Here is a 24,051-nt window from a genome sequence, read left to right on the forward strand (position 1 = left end):
GAAAGGAAAAAAGATAATTCAAAGAGAAATCGTTCATAGATACAAACATATATATAAACTTCTAAATTCATAATTTTCAAAAACATTCAGATATGACCATGCTGGATTTCTGAATATGCAAACAACGTGGGAGGCCCAAAATCTAAATACCAATTTTAAGAGGTCTTAACACATGGATACACCAGCATCTCATCACCTGTACTCAATTCTTGATTATTTCCTTGTTAGTGGGAAAAATGCGGTATCCTAAAAAAAAATCAGTATATTATCTTTTGTAATGCTATGAACGGAATTTAAGGTGATGAGGAAAATTTTTGTTACACTATGTGCAATGTTGTGAGATATAATTTTTTATTTCTTTCCAGCAAGTACATTCCACTAGGTATTAAATCTTGGATAGCTGATACATGAGACTAAAATAGAATAGAATGCCATGAGGAAAACATCAGGAAAATTCTTGACATTTGCCCTCTCATATTTTCGGTGGTCATGTTGTGACATCCAATTTCGCCCTGACACTACTGGAGAAAATTGTTTCTTCAAGCTGACATTGTTAGATTTCAATTGTCGGTAACTCCTTTGACATTAAATGTTCTTTCCTCTTCATCCATCCTACAAGAATATTCTCCTTTCAGCCCTTTTTCTCTTTCTCCCTTTACTAACTGCCTGGGAAAAATAGTAAAGATTATTTTAACCTGAATCCGTTGCATTGCAGACTCTTGGAAGTCTCAAGGTATGACATGGAAATGACTTTCTACTTGGGCAATTTCTCATATTCAAGTGTATGGAAGTGTACAAATTGTCTCAAATTGCAAACCATTCATGCCGTAGTAGATCACCGTGAGGTTTTTTTCACCTCAGGTACAAATTTTTAAATTAACCATAGCATCAATTCTTGGCACATTCAATCTGGTACATGTCAGTCTGTGAGTTTCTTGTCTTAATTTCTCTCCTTCATTGGTCTCTTCACATTCCCTTTACTCAACAGGATCCTCTCTATGTGTTTAATATATGCCACAGATAGGTCTTAGATTCTTGAAAAAGAGTGTTTCTTGTGCAAGCCTGTGTCATTCCAATATGGAAATTGTATTATGCTATTTATTTTCACAGAGAGTAACATGGATACTATATATACTATATATACTATTAACTATTAGGTGAAAAATTTATGTCATTGTGTCATTACTTTTGTTTAATTTTTAGAACTGGTAATCTCTTTTTTCCCAACTTTATTGAGGAATAATTCTCAAGTATTATACATATTTAAAATGTACAATGTGATGATGTGATGTACATATACATGGTGGACTAGTTACCAAGATCAAGATAATTAATGCATACATCACCTCATATAGTTAGCTCTTTTTGTGTGTTTGGTGAGAATGCTTAAAATCTCTTAGCAACTTTCAAGTATACAGTCCTGTATTATTAACTATAGTCACCATGCCGTACATTTGATCCTCAGAACTAATTCTTCTTATAACTGAAAGTTTATACCTTTTGACCTACATCTCCCTATTTCCCCCTCCCCCCTGGCAACCACTATTTTATTCTCTGTTTCTATGGTATCAGCTTTCTTTTTTATTCTATATACAAATGATACCGTAGAGTCTTTGTCTTTGTCTGGCTGCCTTGTTTCACTTAGCATAATGTCTTCCGGGTTCATCCATGTTGTTGCAAATTGCATGATGTCCTTCTTTTTATGGCTGAATAATATTCCATTATATATTCATTGTAATATTACATTATATATGTATATGTATGCAAATATGTATATATATATAAATATATTTTTGAATCCATTCATCTGTTGAAATTTAAGCTGTTTTCCTATCTTTGTTATTGTGAATAATGCTGGAGGAAACCCAGGAGTGCAGATATCTCTTCAAGATACTGATTTCATCTCCTTTGCATAGATTACCAGAAGTGGGATTGCTGGATCATATGGTAGCTCTATATTTAATTTTTTGAGGCACTGCCATACTGTTTCTCATCATGGCTACACAAATTTACATTCCCACCCATAAGGTATAAAGGTTCCCTTTTCTCCACATTTTCATCATTCATCTCTTATCTTTTTGATAACAGCCATCCTAACAGATACGAGGTGATAATGTCATTATGGTTTTGATTTGCATTTCCCTGATGATGAGTGAGGTTCAGCATTTTTTCATATACCTATTGGCCATTAATTTGTATATTTTCTTTGGAAATAATGTCTATTCAGGTCCTTTGCTCATTGTTTAATTGGATTATTTACTTTTTTTGCTATTTTGTATAGGCTCTATATATTTTGAATATTAATCCCTTATCAGATACATGGTTTACAAATATTTTCTGCCCTTCCATAGGTTGCCTTTTCAACTTATTGATGGGTTCTTTAAAAAAAAAATTATTTATTTATTTGAGAGAGAGCACAAAAGGGGAGAGGGTCAGAGGGAAAAGCAGACTCCCCACTGAGCCAGGAGCCTGACGCAGGGCTTGATCCCAGAACCCTGGGATCATGACCTGAGCTGAAAACAGACACTTAACCGACTGAGCCACCCAGGCGCCCTTATTGATGGTTTCTTTGGCTGTACAGAAGCTCTTTAGTTTGATGTGTCCTATTTGTTTGTTTTAGCTGTTGTTGCCTATATGCTTTTGGTGTCCTATCCAAGAAATTATTACCAAGAACAATGTCAAAGAGCTTTTTCCCTGTTTTCTTCTATACTTTTTGTGGTTTCAGGCCTGACATGTAAGTCTTTAATTCATTTCAAGTTAATTTTTGTAAGTGGTGTAGGGATAGGGGTTCAATTTCATTCCTTCACTTGTGGATCTCCAGTTTTCCCAACATCATATGAAAGAGACTATCCTTTCCCCATTGTGTTCTTGTTGCCCTTGTCAAAGATTAGTTGACTGTAGATGCAAGGGTCTTCTGGGCTCTCAATTCTCACCCACTGGTTTGTGTGCCTGTTTTTATGCCAGAACCTTACTGTTTTGATTATTATAGTTTTGTAATATAGTTTGAAATCAGGAAGTATAATACTTTACCTTTGTTCTTCTTTCTCAGTATTGTTTTGGTTTAGGGGTCCTTTGGGGATCCATAAAAATTTTAGGATAGTTTTTGTTATTTCTGTGAAAAATGCCACTGGAATTTTGATAGGGATAGCATTGAATCTGTAAATTGCTCTCAGTAATATGGACATTTTAACAATATTAATTCTTCTAATCCAAGTACATGGGGTATCTTTTCCATTTATCATGTCTTCAATTTCTCTCAATAATGTCTTATAGTTTTCAGTGCACAGGCCTTTGACTTGCTTAGTGAAATTTATTCCTAAGTATTTTATTGTTTTGTTATGCCACCATCCATGGGATTCCTTTTTTTCTCTTTCAGATAGTTTATTGTTAGTGGATAGAAACACATAAATGATCTTTATATGTTGATTGTGTAACCTGAAACTTAGCTGAATTCATTTCTTCATTTATTAATGGAATTCTAACAGTTTTTAGTGGAATCTTTAGGTTTTCTTTACACAGGATCGTGTCAACTGCAGAGATAACATTACCTCTTCCTTTCCAACTTAGAGGTCTTTCATTTCTTTTCCTTGCCTAATTGCTGTGGCTAGGACTTCCAATATTATGTTAAACAGAAGTGGTGAGAGTGGACATCCTTTTCCTGTTCCATCTTAGAGGAAAGTCTTTTAACTTTACACCATTGAGTATGATGATGGCTGTGGGCTTGTCGTATTATAGACTTTCTTAGGTCAGTGCAGTGACAGCTCCAGCCCTGGGAAGGGAACACAGCAGCAGGGACTCTGGACAGCTCCAGCACATGGTTTCCATGTTGGTGAGGACTGTGGGTGTCCTCAGGAGTGAGGATTACTAGGGTTCTCTTGCTCTCCTTTTCCCCCCGTGGGGTAAAATCCCTCTAAGGGGATCCCTCTTGGTGCTGAGCTATTTTGGACAGGGGGCTGGGATGACACAGGTAAAATGTTTCCTACTCTTGTCTATGTGTACTCTTCAACATCCTCAGTTGTGGGGCTCTGCAGAGTTTCTGCTAATCCTTCATTGTAGTCCAGAGCTTTCCCAGATCCATTTTCATCAGCTGTTCACTTACTGGTTTTTTGGTTTCCTTTTGTGGGGTAGAGGAGCATCAGGACCTTCTGGCCGGCCACGTTGCGGAACTACATTGTTACTTTTGAGTGCTGCATATTAGTCTACCATAGCGTACTTGTTCATTCTTCTAGCTTTCAACCAATGTTAATTCTCTGCTGCCAGAAATGGCTCGGATGAGGATCGTCATCTGGGCCCCCTATATGAGAGTTTTCCTGGGGTTTATGTTGTTGGGCCAAAGGTGTGTGTGTTTTTATTTTACTCTCTATGGCCAGACTACTCTGCAGAGTACCAGCATTAGTTTCCATCCCCACCAACTCCACATGAGGGTTTCCTTTAGGAACTTCTTTAGAGTAAAACTTCAGTATGTTCCTAATGCCTATTTAGTGTGTCTCCATTACCAAAGAGGAGGGCTGAACCAGTTTCCTCAGACACTTCATAACTGCAGAGTCTGTCTTCTAGATGATAAGAGAATTTGAACAAGTCCTAAACCTGACTTTAGTTGTTAATTAGGTCACCTACTTCTTCCTGTCCAAACACTGTGGCCAAAGGAATCACACGTGAGAAGTGAATAACTGATGGCCCTAACTAAAATCCCAGTGTTGTTACCAAAAGAGAGAGAAATGGATGTTGAATGACCAGAACAAGTAAGTGTTCTTAAAACTATAGCCTTGGGTTAGTAGGTTTGACCAATCCACAGTCTCAACCCAAGCCACAACATCTCTGAGCAATATCCAAGATGGCTCAGTTCTGTTTCTGCATAAGAGACCACCTCGAAACTTAATGGCTTGAGACAGAACCCATTTATTTACTCATGATTCTGTAAGTGAGTTCAACTGAGGGGTTCTCCTGGTATTTTGTCTGGAATTACTCACATGGCTATAATCATCTGGCAGCTTCTCTGGGGCTGGAAGATCAGAGAGGGCCTCACTCACATGCCTGGAGATTAAATGGGGCTGCCAGCTGGAATGTCTCAGTTCTCATCCATGCAGCCTCTCTGATAAGATGGCCTGCATTTCTTACACAGAGGTGATCACAGTAGGCAAGCCTCAGTGCAAGAGCACATATCAAGTCTCTGGCTTGACATTTGCTGATGTCTCCTTGGCCAAAGCATGTCATATGGCCAAACCCAAAATCAGTGTGGGAAGGTGCCACATAAGGGAGTGAGTGCCAGATGCATGCTTCATTGGGAGCCATTAAAATAACCGTCTACTATTCTAGAGGACAGTTCCACAGCATGCTACACTAAAACTAGTGTTTTACTGAGAGTCACCTAGAAAGAGGTACAACTCCCTGGCCAAAAACTGAAACCTAGAGAAATATTTGGCTCTTATGGATTGAGCCAGCCCAGGAGATTGAGGGAACACTGAGCTAATGGATTCTAAGACAACACCCCCACATGGAGACTAGAGAAAAGTTCAAGGTACAAACAAAACAGACAATGAGACTTTGAGCTTTGGAGTTGGAGGACATCTACTGAAGAGGGTTTCTCAGCCATAGAAGCAATCTGCAGCAGAGAGGGCTAGTTGTCCACCCAATATTCATTCTTCCCTTTGTCTTTATTAATAGGATCCATTTTATTCAAGGCAAGAATCTTCTCTAATGAAAAATTATATTCATCAGCCTCCCTTGAAACTAAGTATGGCAATGTGAAGCTAAATATGGCTAATCACACTCTGGAAAACAGTATGGATTTTCCTCAAAAAGTTAAAAATAGAACTACTCTACAGTCCAGCAATTGCACAACGAGGTATTTACCAAAAGAATAAAAAAATACTAATTCAAAGGGATACATGCACCCCAATGTTTATAGCAGCATTATCTACAATAGCCAAACTGTGGAAACAGCCCAAGTGCCCATCGACTGATGAATGGGTAAAGAAGATGGGGTGTATATATATATAATGGAATATTACTTGGCCATTAAAAAGAATGAAATCTTGCCATTTGCAACATGGATGGAGCTAGAGAGTACTATGCTAAGTGAAATAAGTTAAGAGAAAAACAAATACCATATGATTTCACTCAGATGTGGAACTTAAGAAACAAAACAGATGAACATGGGTGGAGGGAAAGAGAGGCAAACCGGAAAACAGACTCAACTATAGAGAACAACTGAGAGTTGCTGGAGGGGAGGTGGGCAGGGAGATGGGCTAAATGGGTGATGGGTATTAAAGAGGGCACTTGTGATGAGCACTGGGTGTTATATGTAAGTGATGAGTCAGGTGTAGTTTCTATACCTGAAACTAATATTACACTATATGTTAACAAACTGGAATTTAATAAAAACTTGAAAAAATAGGGACACCTGGTGGCTCAATAAATTAAGCATATGACTCTTGGTTTCGGCTCAGGTCACGATCTCAGGGTCATGAGATCCAGCCCCATGGTGGACCCCTCATTCAGCACAGAATCTGCTTGATATGTTCTCTCCCTCTCCTTCTGCCCCTCTCCCCAAGGGTCTCTAAATAAATAAATATATAAATAAATAAATAAATAAATAAATAAATAAATAAATAAATAAAATCTTCTTTAAAAAACCTTGAAAAAGATAACAAAATAATAAAAAATAATAAACATGGCTAGTCAAATGTAAGTGGAAATTAATTGTTGGGTAAAAGTTCCAGGAAGGCTCTTTAAAAGGGGACATACTCTGACTCCATTGGCCATTTCTCTTCTTCCTCCCTGAAATATGTACATGATCGCTGGAGCTCCAGCAGTCATATTAAGACTGTGAAATGACCTTGGGGATGGAGCCTTCATGCCAAGGAGGGTGGAGTAGGAAAATCAGTATCTGAGTCCCCAGTGATAGACTGGTAGGCTTCTTTTACAAGAGTGAACAAACTATTTTCAAGCCATTCTTTGAGTTTTCAGCCAATACATCTGGATTTAATCCTAACTAGTACATCAAGGTAGATTGAGTGATTTGTACTATGTACACTGGGCTAATTTGTGGCTTTTTGAAACTTGATTTATTTCCTTTTTTTTCCCCCTGTTTTACAGAAAGTCTTTCGAAGCCCTGTCCTTGTTTCAGTTATACCCAGGGAACACAAGGCAAGAGATTCTTGCCTAGACAGACTGTGTACAGGTGGCTGGCAGGAATAACAAAATGAAAGGACACATGAGGGGACATAATGAGAACTACAAATTAGCTTCCCCTGCTCACTAGGACACATTGATAAACACTGGAGGTTCCAAATTACTAGGAGAAGAGAATTACTCTTTACACACCCTGGAGAGCCATCAGATAAACCTTGAATGATTCTTTAAAAGATGGAAAATATTTGGACACAGAAAAGAAAGGACAATGGACATTCCAAATAAGGGCAGTCTCACAAGCATGGGCTCCGAGTCAGTTAGCAGTGTGCTGGCTGGTCTCAGAGGAATGGACTTGCTGAGGTGAAGGGTTCATAGGAAGATGGAATGGAAAAAGAATAGGGAAAGCTTTTAATAACATTTTAGAGCTTGAATATTTCTCCTGAAATCATCAAGCAGAGCCTGAGGATTTTATAGCAGGGGGACCATATGATGAAGCTAATGATTTTAAAAGGTCAGTCTGGTCTTGACATTAAAGATGGGTTTGGAACTGAAGGGAGTCTAGAGGTTAGAAGAGCCTTTAAAGGTCCTTATAATAGTCCGGATGTGAAATAGTCTTCTCCTGAATGGACTCAGGTGATAGCAACAGGAACAGAGATGAAGGGAACACAGATGAAGGGAACAGAGATGAAGGCTTGTGGAAGGAAGCCATCAGGACAAGAGGACTGCAGAGTTCTGAGTAACACTAACATGGTTACTTGGGAGCTTATTTCTCTGGAAAACTAAGAAACTAAGAGTGTTACTGAAAGCTATTACAAAAAGCTTTAAGGAAAAGTCTCTGAGTTTTTGGATCAGGCACAAAAATCAAAGTATATCTGAAAATCAAAGTGGTTATTATATTCTAAGAAAAACAGAAATGTTCGACCTGAACAATTCCATAATTAGGCTGTGTCACCCAGACTCAAAGAACAATTATGGAATTTTCTACCTTTTTGTAGATTTATAAACTTCTCTATAGAGCAATCCAAGTGAAATGGTTAAAATGACAAGCTTTTCTAAATGCAATTCGGTATATTCTGGACTGGGTCCTAAGATAGAAAAAGGACATTAGTGGAAAAACTGGTGAAATCTGAGTAAAGTCTAGAGCTTAGTTAACAGTAATGAACCAAGGTTAAGCTCATAGTTTCAGCAAATGTACTGCAGTTACAGAAGATGTTAATATTAGGGGAAACTGAGTCTGTGGGTCCATTCGTGTGGCTATAACAAAAATATCATAGACTGGATGGCTTAAACAAAAACATTTCTTTCTCACAGTTCTGGGGGCTTGGAAGTCTGAGATCAAGGTGCTGGCAGATTCAGTGTCTAGTGAGGACCCACTTCCTGGCTCACAGACGGCCATCTTCTTGCCGTGTTTTCACATTGTGGAAGGGTGAGGGAGCTCTCTGGAGTCTCTTTTACAAGGGCACTAATCTCATGATTGGGGCTCCACCCTCATGACCTAATCACCTCCCAAACGTCACCCCTCCCAATATCATCACACTGGGGTTTAAGCTTCAACACAGGAATCCTGGGACACAAACATTCAGTCCATAGCACTGGGAATACAGGACGCTCTGTGTTATCTTTGCAATTTTTCTATAACCTAAAACTATTCTAAAATAAAAAGCCATAAACTTCGAAGCCAAACAGACCTAGGTTGAACTGCAGCTGAATGAATTTAGGCAATTTCCCTAAATCTCACTTTCTTCAAAAATGAAAGAGGGTAACAAGAGTACTGATCTCATGGTATTTAATGAAACAATACAGGGGTGCCTGGGTGGCTCAAGGCCACCCCGGTGAAGCATCTGCCTTTGGCTTAGGTCATGATCCTGGGGTCCTGGGATCGAGGCCCCATATCGCATCAGCCTCCCTGCTCAGTGAGGAATTTGCTTCTCCCTCTGCCTCTTCCCCTCCCCCTTGCTCTTGTGCTCTCTCTCTCTTGCTCTCTCTCAAATAAATAAATAAAATCTTTAATGAGACAATACAGGTAAAACCCTAAGTGTGCTGCCTGGTACCAAGTAACACTAGGGTTTATTTCTTGTGCTATTGGTGAACCCTTTATTCAAAAGAGTTCCCAAATAACTCAAAAGTAACGGAAAGATCTAAAAACTTTCCAGTCAAAAAATGATTCAACCAGAACACACCGATCAGAATGGCCAAAATCTGAAACACTACCAACACCAAATGCTGGTGAGGATGTGTAGCAACAGGAACTCTCATTCATTGCTGATGGGAATGAAAAATGTTGCAGCCACTTTGGAAGGCAGTTTGGCTGTTTCTTACAAAGCTAAACATACACTTACCATATGATCCAGCAATCATGCTCCTTGGTATTTACCTAAAGGAATTGAAAACTTATACCCACACAAAACCTGCACACGGATGTTTATAGCAGCCTTATTCATATTTGCCAAAACTTGGAAGCAACCAGGATGTCCTTCAGTCGGTGAATGGATAAATCAACTGTGATACATCAGACAATGGAATATTATTCAGCCTAAAAATAAATGAGCTATCAAGCCATGAAAAGACATGGGAAAGGTTTAAATGCACATTACTAAGTGAAAGAAATCAATCTGAAAAGGCTGCATACTGTATGATTCCAACTATATGACATTCTGGAAAGACAAAACTATGGAGATTGTAAAAAGATCACTGGTTGCCAGAGCTTGGGGAGGGGACAGAGATGAATACACAAAACATGGAGGATGTTTAGGGCAGCAAAAATAATCTGATACCATAATGATAGATACATGTCAATATACAATTGTCCAAACCCACAGAATGAATCCTAATGTAAACCATGGACTTACGGTGATCATGATATGTCAGTATAGGTTCAATAGTGGTAATCCATGTCCCATTCTGGTGGGGGGTATTGATAATTAGGGGGGCGGGATTATATGGGAAATCTCTATACCTTCCTTTGCATTTTGCTATGAACCTAACACTGCCCTTAAAAATGAAGTCTTTTCTTTTTTTGTATCCTTTGGGTAAACCCCTAGTACTGCAATTACTGGGTCATAGAGTACCTCTATTTTTAACTCTTGGAGGAACCTCCATACTGTTTTCCAGAGCGGCTGCAGCAGTTTACATTCCCACCAACAATGTAAGAGGGTTCCCATTCCTCTACATCCTCACCAACACCTGTTTCCTGTGTTGTTCATTTTAGCAGTTCTGTCTGGTGTGAGGTGATACCTCGTTGTAGTTTTGATTTTCGTTTCCCTGATGATAAGTGATGTTGAGCATCTTTTTTTTTTTTTTTTAAGATTTTATCTATCTATTTGATAGAATGAGAGAGCAGGAGAGCACTAGCAGGGGGAGTGGCAGATGGAAAAGGAGAAGCAGACTCCCCGCCGAGTAGGGAGCCCAACGTGGGGCTCGATCCCAGGACCCTGGGATCATGACCTGAGCAGAAGGCAATCGCTTAACCAACTGAGCCACCCAGGTGCCCCTGATGTTGGGCATCTTTTCAAGTGTCGGCCATCTGGATGTCTTCTTTGGAAAAATGTTTATTCATGTCTTCCCATTTTTTAACTGGATTATTTGGGTGTTGAGTTTTATAAGTTGTTTGTATATTTTGGATACTAATTCTTTATCAGATCTGTCATTTGCAAATGTTCTCACTTATTCCGTAGATTGCCTTTTAGTTTTGTTGATTGTTTCCTCTGCTGGGCAGAAGCTTTTTATTTTGAGGAAGTTCTAATAGATTATTTTTGCTTTTGTTTCCCATATAAGAGACACATCTAGTAAGAAGTAGCTATGGCCAATGTCAAAGAGGTATGGAAGTGTTGAATGACTAAATTCTACACCTGAAACTAGTATTACACTGTATATTAACTAACTGGAATTTAAATAAAAACTTGGGGGAAAAAATGAAGTCTTTTTTTTTAAAGAAATGAAAAACATTAAAATATGATTTTTATTGAGGTATGATTAACATACAGCATATTGGTTTCAGATGTACAACATAATGATTAGATATTTGCATATGCTGGGAAATGATCACCACCATAAGTCTAGTTAACATCTGTCACCATACGTAGATACAGAATTTTTTTTCTTATGGTAAGAACTTCTAAGATTCACTCTCTTAGAACTTTCAAACACGCAATAAAGTTATATTAACTAGAGTCACTGTGCTGTACATTATATCCCCGTAGCTTATTTGTCATAACTGGAAGTTTGTACCTTTTGACTCCCCTCAACTATTTCCCCCCACTCCTTACCCCCCACTTCTAGCAACCACCAATCTGTTCTCTGTATCTATAAATTTGGTGCTTTTTTTTAAGATTTGATTTTTAAATGGGATTGAATTTAATGTTACAGGTACTCTGATGGTCAGTTTTATGCATCAACTTGGTTGAGCTATAGTCCTACAGTTATTTAATCAAATGCTAATCTAGGTGTTTCTGTGAAGGTATTTTGTAGATGTAATTAAAGTCCACAATCCATTGACTTGAAGTGAAGGAGATTATAAATAACCTGGGTGGGCCTGATTAAATCAGTTGAAAGGCTTTAAAGAGTAAAACTGAGGCTTTCACGAGGAAGAAACTCCACCTGTGGATAGCAGATAAGGTTCTTAATCAAGAGACGCCTGGGTGGCTCGGTTGGTTAAATGTCTGCTTTCTGCTCAGGTCATGATCCTAGTCCTGGGATCAAGTCCCGCATTGGGCTTCCTGCTCAGCAGGAAGCCTGTTTCTCCCTCTGCCCGCTGCTCCCCCTGCTTGTGCTCTCTCTCTCTCTCTGACAAATAAAAATCTTATAGAAAAAAAAAAAAGGCTCTTATTCAAGAAGTCCAACCTGCCATTCCTGAAAAACTGTCTTATAAATTTTGGACTTGCCTTGCCAGCCCCACAATCACGTGAGCCAATTCTGCGGAATAAATCCCTTAATGTATATCTTCCACTGGTTCTGTCTCTCTGGTTGAACCTGGACTGATACTGGTAACCTACCCAAGATTCTGGATTCTGGATTCGGCGTGCCACCACAAGCAGCTTGAATTTCTCCAAAATTAAACTATGGTGACCAATGTTAAACAAAGTTGAGGTGACAGAAATCCATTAGCATAATGCAGAGGAATGCATTCCAGATGGGTTCATCAAGTTCCCCTCTTTCAGCTCAGCTCACACCCAAAGCAGTATGGAGGAGAGTCCCTGATGACCAGCTGACGACGCTATGCAGGGCTGAAAATGGTCCCTATGGACCGCTGCTGTCCCATAGGGACAGCCCCAAAACACAGCAGTGAAGGCAGGTATTCACAATGAGCAGAGCCTAGGGCCATACACTTAGTTGTCCACTTCATGTGGAAAGAGAAGTGACTCAAGGTAAGAACATTTACAGACCACAAATGTGGTCCACCCTGGCAAAATATGAACTGTTCTAATCTCCTCTCTGACAGGAATGGAATAGGACACGTTCCTCACCGTTCAATGTTCATTCACACCAGCATTCATTCACCACTATCTGTGCACCTGAGGTTTTGTTTAGATGCCCACATCTGGCACAATACTGCAGTCTAAGGTATTACCTGGTTGAGTGTGAGTAATCTTATGTAATCCTCCAGGACTGGTCTAGATGTTTTAGGGGCTAAATCTGCAAATTAAACGGGAATGCAAGAGAACCACTACCTCCTACATCCTTTAGGGTAACCTTAGCCTGTGCTGTTTCCCATGAAGATATAATATTGTTTGGGCTGGAGCAGTGGGAAGGGGATGAGGAGTTTCAAGGAATACCCACTGTGGTGCTCTTATCTTTCAGGCCAAGGAGCCAATGTAGAGGTTCTGCCTAAATACCAATTTAGGGGCCAACTGACCCACTAGAGACCAGATGACCCACTATGAAGTAGACCTGAGTCAAGGCTCTTATTTCCTGGCCTCCCATTTGCCCCCACTCTAACAGTGGACCACAAAACTGCTTTGGGTTCTCAGATAGCACTGTCAACTTATACCCTATGTCCAATAGGTTTGGAAATGTTTGGTTATTCCCTTTCCCCAGTGATTGGTTGTATGAGCAAATGGCCATGGGTCTCCCTGGGAAAGGACTAGAGGAATCACTGCCGTATCTACTAGCCATGGTGTTGCCGTATCCTTCCTTCTTGGAGACATGGTCTCTCCTTAATTCAGGGTATCTGGGTCTTAAAACAGCTCAGATCTCTTATCATCCATTCTTGATTTCTCTCAATGGCTTAAATTAAGCAATACCCTTATTGCCTGTCCATCAGTCTCTCTCCCAGGGAACACATCTATTAACCATCTCTGTAGCCTTCTTAGTGATCAGCCCCACCCACCCCCATGACACTCCGATTTTGTAGCCTCATTGCTTCTGATGAGTAAAGACCTGCTGGTCTTTATTATTTTGGAGTCCTTTTATCCCCTTGTTATCAGGAAGCCCTATTCTATCATCAGCCCTGTCCTCCAGGGACAACTACCAAAGAGACTCTCAGCGAATCTGGTGCCCTCTCAACAGAGCATTCTTTTTTTTTTTTTTTTAAGATTTTATCCATTTATTTGACAGAGAGAGCACAAGTGGGCAGAGCGGCAGGCAGAGGGAGAGAGAGAAACAGGCTCCCCCACTGAGCAGGGAGCCCGACGTGGGGCTCAATCCCAGGACCCCGGGATTATGACCCAAGCCGAAGGCAGATGCTTAACTGACTGAGCCACCAAGGTGCCCCGATAGAACATTCCTTAATATGTTGATAAATGGACTGTCCTCTGGGCCCTGCCCCAGAACGTAATCAGTTGGTGGGCTTTCTGGCCTTGGGTTATATGTCCACTCTAGCATGCCCTCTTCTCTGAGCCTTCTGACCTATTTTTCCACCTCCTGCCACAGCAGTTCTGGAATTTCTACTTCACTTGGTGTGGGCCTTGCCTTTCTGCAAACTTTAAAGAGCCATCATTTCCCAGGGTCATTGCCAAAGGTGTTAAATCACGTATTATGGAAGAATGCTCCCATGATAAACTCTCTTTATTATGTTCTAACCTCCCTTCAGCAGGCACCGTCAGGATCCAGTTCCATCTACACCCTCCCAGCAGCTGCTAGCACATGCTGGTGAGTTCCCTGGTTCCTTGCCCTGCCCCAGAGCCTCTGTCCTTCCTTAGCAGGCTCAGCACTCCCACAGTTGAGTTTTATTGGATTCAACCCTGCTTACTGGTCTGATAGCCAGAGCAGGAGATGGCTGGAGATCCTGAGGGGACTCCCTATTGTGTTGCATGGCAGACGCTTCTGTGTTGTTTTTAAACAAGCAGGGAATATGGTTTTTAACAGGAAGTAGTACGCCCTTTCCTCAGGCTCAGGACACTCAGAGGAGTCTGGGGCTTCGAGATTTTCTGAGGCATCGACCCAGATTCCCCAGCCCTTTCCCAGTCGTGGCCCTGACCTGGGTGTCACAGACTTGGTAATTGGAGAACACAACCACCTCTGGAGCACTAGTATTCTTCTAATTACACACGAGGCCTGATCCTTTGGTTGTTCCACTCTCCAGCAGTAGGAATATTGTGATGGGATCACCACAGAATTAGAGAAAGAACAGACCCTATTGAGAAATCCCAACCCAGAAGGTGTTTACCATAACCGATGTGATTTTAGTTGATCTTCCTTAGGAGAACAAGTGTGTGCATTTTTAGTTACCGGAGGAATAATTCATCATGTTAGGCAGGTGATTTTCTTGTTGGGCTGTGTGATTTGGGGATGCTACTGAAGGTGGAAATGGAAACGCCAAAGTGATGGCTGCCGTGAATATGGGTCAGGGTTCCTTCCCCATGACTTCCCCAACCCCCACCCCTCCCAATCTTAGGACAATAGAGGTGGGATTCAGTGCTCTGCCTCCCACTGGGGAAATCAGGTCAAAGAGAGCCTTTCCTCTCCCCATTCCCGGGCGGCCAGCACACAACTGGCCGGCCTGGTTTTGCCGAGGTCCAGGAATCTGGAAGGAGGAGCACCCGGCTGGCTGAGACTCCAAGGAAGACGTGGCCATGTCGGGGAGGCAGGTGGGGTCGGCATGACTGACCTGGGAGTGGCCCGTCTGGCTACAGCCCTGCTTCTGGCATGTGGCAGGCCCGGTTCTGATTCTCAGGCAACTGGGACGGGCTGGCTCAGCAGCAGATGCTCTCAGCAGCCCCCCTGCCTCGCCTCTGCGTGCTGCACCCCGGGGGCAACTGCCAGGAGCTGGCCCTCTGACGGGAGGCTTTCCCCGAACAGGAGCAGGCTGCCCTTACCCATGCTGGTGGCAGCCAGAAGGATCGGACAGTGAGCAAGCCGGGAGCAGCCCCGAGGCTCGGACTCACAGAAATCAGTATCTAACTCCGCCCGTGCCTGCCCCCACGTGAGCAAGAGAACTCAGAGATCTGTGTTCCTGCACGTTCCTGCACGTTCCGCACGATCCGTGTTCCTCATTTCTGGAGCCCACCAGATGGCTGTGATTATACACTTTTGATCAGCGCTCTCTCTTCCCACCTCCCATCTCCACTCTCCTAACCGATGTTTCTGCCACCTCCCAAATAAACTCCTTGCTTTCAAACTCTTTCCCCAGAGTCTGCTTCTGGGGGAAACCAAACTAAACAGGTTCCCCTCAGCACAAAGGGATTTCACTGGGAGGCTCCTGGAGGTGCGAAGGATTGAGGGGAGGGAAAGCTCACAAGCAAGACGGGGAAATAGATAATCACAGAACTCAGAAGGGGTAGGCCTGGCAAGAAGAGCCCAGTCCACACGTCGCACTGTATCCCCCCCAGAGGAGCCAAAGTCTGAGAGATGTGTCTGCTTGCAGAGCGCAGCTCCAGAGCTGCCCCTGGCTGGGTGTGCAGGTTGGAAAAGAGAAAGTGTTCCCTCTGGCTTCCAACGTCAGGGGTAGGTGTCTCCTCCCATCAAGACTTGCAACGTTGTGTCTGCCTTTGGCTCAGGTCGTGATCCCGGGGTCCTGAGATCCAGTCCCGCATGGGGCTCCTTGTTCAGCAAGGACCCTGCTTCTCTCTCTGCCCGCCATCCCCCTGCTTGTGTTCTCTCTCTCTCTGACAAATAAATAAAATCTTAAAAAAAAAAAAAAAAAAAAGACTTGTAACGTGAGCTGGGTGCTTCTACAAAGAAGAGCTGAACTCTTAAAAGACGGGAAAAAAAGACAAACTCCAAGCAGAAAAAAACCTAATGGCCTTGAATCTACTTCATTTTATTCTCCAGGGTTATGAAGAAGGTATGAAACCACTGGTTATCACCCAAATAACAATCACAGCCTTTGCCGTCTGCTTATCAAAATGTCTGTGGTATGAAAGCTTTAGGAGAGTCAAAATGTCCTGTCCCTTCCCAATCTGATACTGATTTTTTTTTCCTGTCTGTCATTTCTTAAGTTAATTTTTCTGCCTTTGTAAACTCTATTAGGATCTATTTTCTACCTTCGTGAAATAGTTCATCTTTCTCTTATACTAGATGCTCTATTCCCCCCAACTTCCTTTATATTATTTATAAATCATATCACATTTTTTCTTTACTATTCCTAGTTCTACAAGATCATAAGGGCACGGAATTGAGATCCAAGAAGGCAATAGGGCCTAATAAGAGGAACCACTGTTTGAGCACTTGCTCAGTGAAAACAAACGGCAGCAGCCATTCGCTCACTGAAACCTCACAGTTACTCTCTGAACCAGGCATTAGTCTCAGCTGCATTTTAGAGGCAACGAAACTGAACCTTCAGAAAATGGAATAATTGGTGTGTAGCACAGGCAGTATGTGACAGGGCCAGAATCAGAACCCAGTTATTTAACTCGAAAGCCCACGTTCCTAAGGCGTATTCCACAGGCAAAACAAGGGGTTTGGATTCAACCAGAACTGGGACCGAACTTGCCAGTGTCTAGTGTCACCATTAGAGAGGCGAGCAATTCAGAGCCTACCAGCGTGGGGCGCTCCCCGACTCCACAACTGGCATGAACGCCGTCTACCCTCCTTTCGTCGAGAAACCATTGTCAAAGAGTTTTCCATTTTAGCCATTACTCTTTTTTTTTTCTTTTCTTTTCTTTTTTTTTTTTTAAGTAGGCTCCATGCCAAGCCTGGAGCTCAACTCGGGGCCCGAACTCATGATCCCCGAGATCATCACCTGAGCCAAGATCAAGAGGCAGACGTTTAACCAACTGAGCCACCCAGGCACCCCCCTTTTTTTTCATTTCTTCATCATAAAATGTAAATGCATGCATCGATATTTTGACATAAATCAGAAGTGGTTGGTACTGCTAATAAATTAAGAGGAAAGATCTCTACCAGAGGGTTTTCTAATTTAAAGATCTAAAGATGGGCTTGGAATAGTCATAGAAAGAATCCCAAGTAAATTCTTAATATGTCAGAGTTTTAGAATGGGAAGAATGCAGACAGTCCAGTCCTTTCATTTCACGAATGAAGAAGGGTCTGGAAAGTGAAGGGATACCCACTGTCACTAAGTGAAGCCCACCCAAGAATTGAGGCATTGTGACTCCATCACTCCTCGGTATATGTCTTTTTGTGTTATCATACATTACGTTATTAAGAGCTTTTGCCATTTTTGTTCTGAGCCTGCAAGCTGTAGACATGGTACTCAGTGAGCATTTAATGTTTGACTGAATTTTCTAAATTTGCTAAATTCAGCATTTTATCAAATAAGTCATTTTTTTAAAAAAAATCTACCAAGCTTATTTTGCAGGGGGGAAAAAAATGTCTTTTTAAAATGTACATAAGCGGGGCGCCTGGGTGGCTCAGGCGTTAAGCGTCTCCTTCGGCTCAGGTCATGATCCCAGGGTCCTGGATCGAGCCCTACATCGGGCTCCCTGCTCCGCGGGAAGCCTGCTTCTCCCTCTCCCACTTCCCCTGCTTGTGTTCCCTCTCTCGCTGTGTCTCTGTCAAATAAATAAATAAAACATTAAAAAAATAATAATAAAAATAAAATGTACATAAGCCCTCAGGTTCGATTTCTGTTTGATTTATACTTTCCTAGGGAATCGCACATTTTCTTAGAGGTCCCTGTGCTTCCTAGTCTCATTGTGAGCAGGCATTTGTCTGTTTCTCAGCGGGAGTTATTTCTAAGCTGCCAGAGCTATGGAGATCAAACGGAGGCTTCGGTTGACATCTTTTAAATGTCCAATTACTGGGCTTTGGGGAAAGACACACAGTGGGTAAAATTTACATTTGCTATAGACATATTTTCGTCATATAAAATCCAGGGGTCCTCTTGTTTCATGAAGCTATTCAAAGATTATGAAGCAAAATAATGGATTATTTTCTTCTTTTGAACAAGAAAAAACCATGAAGATCCAGTTAAAATAATAATAATAATAAAACCAGAAAAATAAAAAACAAATTGTAATACCTAAAGGGCATTCTGTATTACGGGAAAAAAAAAAAAAAAAAAACTCTATCCACACAGTGTACAGAACTTCAGGGCTCAGGCAATCCAAAAATGCTAGATGCACACCAGCCCCATGTGGATGTGGCCATAAACCAGAAAAGGCTAAGGAAGGGCATAGAATTGGGACCCCAGGCAGCTTTAGAATATTTCCGGTTAAAGAGAGAAGGGAGGTGTTCTAAGATGTACCTGGGATTTGTTTTAATCAAGTGTGGTGCGGTGACAGACACAGGAAAACTACCTTTGAAAGAAGAGTTGATTCCTTCCATTTCCCAAGAGATGGGCCCACACACCACACAGGGTGTGGGAAAGCGCCAAGAGGCAGAAGGAGTGAGGATAAGATGACCCAGAGCCTTTATTCTCGGGAAAGGAATGGGTAAGGCAGGGTAGACAGGTTTGAACAAGCTGAAGATTGAATAGTTTGAAGAATTTCAACAGGGCTTCTAGCTCTAGGGGTGGTCTCCAGCTGCCCAGTACCTGATTTAGGGCAGGGGAGATGGTGGTTTGGTGTGTGAGTGTGTAAGTAAAGGAAGTGGCTGGGGAGGCAGACTTTGGATGGGTTGATGCGCATATGAAAAAGATGCTCACTAGGGAGTTGTTGGCACTCTCTAGGAACCAAGTAGCCCCAGGAAGGGGCAGTCTCTCCCCAGCCAGCAATGCCTCCCAAGATGTCAAACATCATAAAATATAGAAACTAGAAATCATGATTAATACAGAAGGCCACTCTTAGGGAAGTTGTTCTTCGGCAGAATTAACCCAAACCAAAATGTCACAGTAAACTATTTGATGCTCATCAACAGTGATGGAAAAAAACAAGAGGAAATCTCTACAGTCTGTGGGTTTGACGTGTAATTCTGTCCCAGACGTTTGTTGCTCAAAGCTCGTGGGATATGAAACTGGACTAATCACCTACTTCACAAAAGCAATACGTCCAGAAAGTTTTACATTATTGTAAGGATAGATGCACGCTTTACATTTCTCCTCCCCAAATTAAAATATATGTACTTTTTTTCACGTTTTTTAATTTAAAGATATATTACTTTTCAGGTAATAGTTTTCTTTTTTTATAGGTTGTGGTTTTAGTTTAATAGAATAAAAATTAAAATATGGTGGTCAGCAAAACCTGTCATAATAGCTAAAAATGGAAAATAATCTAACTATCCACAGCTAAGAAATTAAGTAAATCATGAGATATCCATACAATGAACCATGAAACAGGTATTTAAAATAATGATGCTGAAGAATAAGGAAGGGCTTTTAACATACTTAATGGAAAATGTAAGTTATAGAATTCTATATAGTTCTATATAGTCTGTTCTTCTAAAGAAAAAGGTAAGTATTTACATGCCTCAGGGAAAAACAAAAAACAAAAAACACTGGGAGGATATGCACCAAAATAGGATCCACAGTTATATGGGTTGTGGGGTTATAATTGATTTATTTTCTTCTTTTTCCTTATTTGTATATTTAAAATTTGCATAATAAGCATGTATTTTATAAAAATGAGAAAATAAAAATCGTATGTATTTTTATTATATTGGAGTTTCTTTTCCCAAGGAAATTCTCTCCTACTGCTGGTTCCGCTAGGTCATAAGGCTCAAGTGGCAGGACAACTGAGCCCTCAGCCCAGCCCCGCTGCACGACCTTTTCTTATTGCAGACCCTATTCAGAACTGGTATCCTATGGGTTGCCCAATAAGTGAGTCAAAGCAGCATGCCCAAATGGGGTATATGCCTCCAAAATCCAAAGAAGCTCACCGAGTGAGCCAGGTGAGGTGCAACATGTCTCTCACTTTAGAAGGAATAGCCCCAAATAACCAGATCACTGGACTCTAGAAACTCACCAAGATGTCAAAGCCCTAAACTTTCTCAGGATTTCTTTTTCACCCTAAGGCATACTTGTTTTTTGGTAAGACATCAAAGCGGTTTGCTACTTCCTCACCACCAACTCCATTAGCATAATTCCATCTACTAAGGGATAGCAAAATGACCAATATTCCTCCAAACTGCACTGTGATAGAAAGCAAGAGAACTGACTTAGCCCTAGGACTGAGCATCTGGGGTAGGATATATATTCCAAACAGTTCAGAAAACACAACCTGCCACGCCATGGCTGCCAAGTCCAGATTTTGGTCAGCCAATTGAGCACACTGAAGCCAACACATTAAATCTAGAATCCCAGAAGAGTACTCCAGTGTTAATAATTCAAACCAAAAAAGCCTCACATAGTGTCCTTTTTGGTCTAACACTTTTTTTTTTAAGTTGGTTTTTTTGTTTTGTTTTGTTTTGTTTTGTTTTGTTTTGTTTTGTTTTGTTTTTTGAGAGAGAGAGCACGAGAGGGAGGAGGGTCAGAGTGAGAAGCAAACTCCCTGCCAAGCAGGGAGCCGGATGCAGGGCTTGATCCTGGGACTCCAGTCGCTTAACCAACTGAGCCACCCAGGTGCCCCAAGGTCTAACACCTTTAGAATCCACTCTGACAGTTGCTTCCCAGGCTCTTGCCAATTCAGATCAGTGACATCTTGGAGCTAGGTATAAACTCTCCCTTCCCACACCAGCCTTTGTGCCTCTCCATCAGGGCTCTGTTGGTTTCAACTCTTGTTGGGGCCTGAAGATAATGAGCAGTGACACTAGTTTGGGACACAATTGCCAGGTATAAAGGCTTTTAGGAGAGGAAGGTTTGTTCCCTCAGAGAGGCATGAGGTTTCCTCTGCTGGCAAGGGAGGCAAGGGGAACTTAACGATTCAAAGTTCTCAGCCTTGTCCATGTCTGCCCAAATGTCTTCAAACCAGCCATGCTTCATGTCCCACTCCAGCCCCACCAGTGCCCTTACCCTAGGGTAAGAAGCCTAGCAGGTTTCACCCTCTGTACCCTTTACCCCTCAGCCGTATCAACCCTGCAGTTACAAAAAAGGAAGGATTCCCTCCAAGCGGTCATGGAGGCCTTCTGGTTCCCTGTGTGCATTCTTAAGTGTATCTTTAAAGCTTTTCATTTCCCTTGGACTATCTAGGGTTCTCAGAAGAAGCCAGGTGTCTCCATGATCCTTACAAACACGACTATCGCTATAGCAATTAAGTCCCACAGCCACTTGACCTCCCCATGCCTTGCCCTCCACCGCACTTGGCTTCTTGCTATCATACCATGATCATTTGGGGAGTCATGTTGTGGCTATACGCCATGAATTATCCATGTCCCGTTCTCCCCTCACCCCTACCGAGCACACGGTCTCTGTGCTATACACAACCCAATCTCAAAATCCTGTTTCAAGGGTCTGCTTTCTGAGTATCATATAAATTATAAACTGGAAGTTGTCCCTTAATTCCACCATCCCACATAGGACTCCGGAAATAAAACACAGATAACAACTGTCCCCTAACTGTACATAGGCTACATATGACATCACCTTTCACTCTAAAATCCCCAATCTGTCATTCTTTGGCTAATTTCTCTTCTCTTCCCATTCTCACTCGACTTTCAATTAATGATTTCCTCGGTGGTGCTTAATTCCTTGCTTTCCACCCCAGGCAGATTATCAATGTACTTCTTCAAACAAAGTCAATGTTTTTTCCAAGAAAAATATGGGTGGACTTAATTTCTTTTCTCTTACTACTTTTGCATCCCCAGCATGGAGCTCAGTGACTATCTCATAAAACATATGAAAATTGTAAGAATAACACTTCATATTTTAAGTCTTTACTCTAAGCTTTATGTATCTTATCTCATTTAATCTTCACAACAATACCATGTGGTATTTACTATTATTATCCCAGCTTACCTGTGAGGAAACAGGCTTGGAGAGTTTAAGGAACATGCCCAGGGCGACCTACACAGCTGATAAGTGAGAGAACTAGCTCCCTGTGATACTAAAGCCACTAGGCTCCACAGCCTCTTTCAAGAGTGTTTGTAGAATGAACAGCCACATGATGAACCCCAATAAATGCTATACATTCTTTTTGTGACCCAGACAAAACTTCCTGGTATCATCACTGACCCTTTTTACCAGATGTCACTCTTATGGCTCCATCAATTGTTGTGGGTAATAGAAACCAACTCTGGCTAAACTTATCAAAAATAAAGGGATGGGTTGAAAGGTAAGGTTAGCCCACAGAATTAAAGCGATGACTGATCAGCAAATTTTGGAAAGGACAGAACCCAGGCAAAACCAAGGAATAAAGTAGCAGGAGCCTCGACCCTTTGGGATGAATCAGCTTCAACTATTTTCAGTCCTCATGTCACTCTGCGTCAAGCCTCAAATTCCAGCGAGAGCCTGTCTGACATCATTGGGATCCGCATCCAGCCCCGGGCCAGGGAGTGGGGGTGGAGGTGGGATGGGGCACCGTGATTGGCGGTTCCACTGAGACCCACGTTGCAGAAAGGAAAACAGAGGGGCAGTAACTGTAGATAGACTTCTTTGGTGCTGGGCAGGCAACAAAATGTCTGCCACAATGACCTCAACACATCCGTGGTCAGAGGAGAAAGATCTGGACTGGTGAAATATTCAAGGAAATGCACAACAGAGAAAATTCCTCGAGAAATGGTCCAAAATGTTTAGAGCACTGTTTCTCAAAAGGACCACTTGTAACAAAATAAATAAAAGATTTTAAAAGAAAAGCTCATGGACCATCTAGTGTTGCCTTAAATTACTTTTCACTGCAACGTTACTTAGATGTGTACAAATATGAAAACAGGGATAAAAATTTCCTTGGATTTACAGCACTTATAAAATTATAAAGGCACAACACATTTTAAAATTCGACCCAAACAAAATGATGAAACCAATATAATTGAAGTTACTTACACAAGTCTAACTTGACAGCTGATATTTTTCTGAAACGGAGCTGCTACTCCCAAAGTGCCTCGGCTTCTGCCTGCCACCCTGAGGCATTTCAGAGTTCAGCACTGCGGTGTGGTTGCATGCTTGATGACTCAGTTCTCCCGCCACTTTATCCCTTCAATCCACGGGGAAACTTGGAACAGCAGGGCCAGTCATGACTTGGCCTTCATTTGGCATGAAAATATCTGTGCTCTCCTATTAACCCACGATAATTAGAATAATTTGATGTTAACGCATCAGAAACACAAACAGAGGCATAAAAATTCTTGGCAATGCTCAGTAATGAGACGATCACTCGGATGATCCATAACATGGCTGATATTAAAATTTTTTAGAGTACCTTAGAAACATAAATACAACTTTTAAACTTTCGTATGGCAAATTCATGGATATCTGAGACTATATCCTTGGAACCCCAGGCATTGTGACCCCCAGTTTGAGAAACAGGTGTTTAGAGCACTGGCATCATCCTTAGAATAAGTATGTAATGAACCCTTTGAAAAGGGTATTACAATGACTTGCTGCTATAAATTCCTACGTATGTGTTGGGTATAAAATTTCCATATGCATTCTGATAGTTCTTCTGCCCTTGATATTCTGCATGTTGTATTTAAAGAGAAAAAAAAATACCTTACAGCCTCTTGATAACCTCTATGGAGTGGGTGAAAACTCCAGTTTCTATGAATACAGTAATA

General features: G+C 41.5%; 1 long non-coding RNA gene across 1 annotated transcript in view; it reads right to left on the reverse strand.

Moving 5' to 3' along the window:
- Positions 1 to 7,803: 7,803 nt before the first annotated feature.
- The window catches only part of LOC135365449 (uncharacterized), a 32,067-nt gene continuing 15,819 nt past the window's right edge, over positions 7,804 to 24,051 (reverse strand). Inside the window, exon 2 of the long non-coding RNA XR_010413337.1 lies at positions 7,804 to 23,551. This is a non-coding gene — a long non-coding RNA (uncharacterized LOC135365449). The remainder of the gene's footprint in view (positions 23,552 to 24,051) is intronic.

The sequence above is a fragment of the Mirounga angustirostris genome, unplaced genomic scaffold, assembly GCF_029215605.1.
Source record: "Mirounga angustirostris isolate CCGP_5_RB_7025 unplaced genomic scaffold, mMirAng1.0.hap1 SCAF_7, whole genome shotgun sequence".
Classification (NCBI taxonomy): domain Eukaryota; kingdom Metazoa; phylum Chordata; class Mammalia; order Carnivora; family Phocidae; genus Mirounga; species Mirounga angustirostris.